Source organism: Octopus bimaculoides, chromosome 6 (genome assembly GCF_001194135.2).
Source record: "Octopus bimaculoides isolate UCB-OBI-ISO-001 chromosome 6, ASM119413v2, whole genome shotgun sequence".
NCBI lineage: Eukaryota > Metazoa > Mollusca > Cephalopoda > Octopoda > Octopodidae > Octopus > Octopus bimaculoides.
This window is the reverse complement of record NC_068986.1, coordinates 10916054-10917499: the sequence shown is the minus strand read 5'-3', so window position 1 is coordinate 10917499 and position 1446 is coordinate 10916054. Positions and strand designations below refer to the sequence as shown.

At 36.4% G+C, this 1446-nt stretch overlaps 1 protein-coding gene across 11 annotated transcripts in view; it reads left to right on the top strand.

Moving 5' to 3' along the window:
* LOC106870442 (dedicator of cytokinesis protein 3) overlaps nucleotides 1-1446 on the top strand; it is a 274705-nt gene that overhangs the window by 1012 nt on the left and 272247 nt on the right. The gene's annotated exons all lie outside the window — the stretch shown is intronic.

Sequence of the window (1446 nt, the reverse complement as noted above, 5' to 3'; positions counted from 1 at the left end):
TATATATATATATATATATATATATATATAATCATAAACATCCACCCGTGTCGAAATGTTCACCCCATTAAACTATATATTGTCTTGCTTCCTCCAGCCGAAGACATTACAGTTGTTAATCATTGCAGTCTCTCTACTGAATGTGGTGGTCGGGGCGGTGTTTTATTTTTGAGATATATTTTATTTGTAAAAACTATTCCTTTTGAGTAAATATGGTCAACATACATATAAGTATATAATTCTGGTAGCTATTGGCCCATGGTGTTGTTACGAAATCAGTTCTAGTCATGGAAAGTATTTTTAATCACACTTAGCTAATTACTGTCTTGTGTCATCGTAGGTTGAGGCTTTCTACGCACACACTTACATGCACTATCGGGCCTGAATTTGTCTAGTATTTGTTTGGAACGAAAGATTGTGTGTATGTGTATGAGGTACATGTATGTATATACTCACAAACACTCCCTCACTGTCTTTGTCACATGCATATGTGTGCTGGACAAGGTTTTCAATATATCAGTATTACACACACACACACACACACACACATATATATATTGTGTGCTTGTGTGTATCCAATGTAATCTATTCAATATCCTGGCTTGTATATTCAGTATCCGGAGTTGAGTTTTTTTTTTTACAACAAAAGAAAATCTGCTTTCCTTTTATAAAATTTCAAATGTTCGAAGTTTAACTAGCATGTCACACGCACATATAAGCACACACACACACGGTACAAACCGCATACCCGCTTTAGCTGCGTTAGATTTTCTGTGGGAGGTTTCATGCTAATCCTTTGGGACATAACCTATCTTCTCCAAATAGCGACTTAACTTGTTCACATCGGTTTGTCTGTAGGATGTTTAAAGCCTCTCTCATGTAAATTCACTATAGATATATGGGGATACTTCTACATCGGTGTATGGTTAAAAAAGTTCATTTTGCATCCACGTGGTTTTGGGTTCAGCCCCTTTACGGCAAGTGTCTTATAATATTGCCAGGTTGAAGGAAACGAAGAAAACTTGTCGTGTGTCTCTCTTTGCACCTCCCCACCGCTCGACAAACGGTGCTATGCCCTCCATAACTTAGCAGTTTGCTCAAAGAAAGCGATAGAATAAGTACCAGATTTGAAAATAAGCATAGGGGTCGATTTATTCTAGGGAACTCTTCAAGGCAGTGCCCCAGTATGGTCGCTGCCCAGTGACTGACAGGAGTAAAAGGCAAGACGTTTTTTCTAGTCATTGGCATAGTGACCGTCGCGAGATAAAAAAAAAACAACACTCTCAGACATTCCTGTAGACATACGAATTTGTGTGTGCGCGCATATATTTAGACAGATGTATGTATGTGTGTGTGTGTATATATATATAGATAGATAGATAGATAGATAAAGTATATATATATATATATATATATAGATAAAGTATATATATATATATATATATA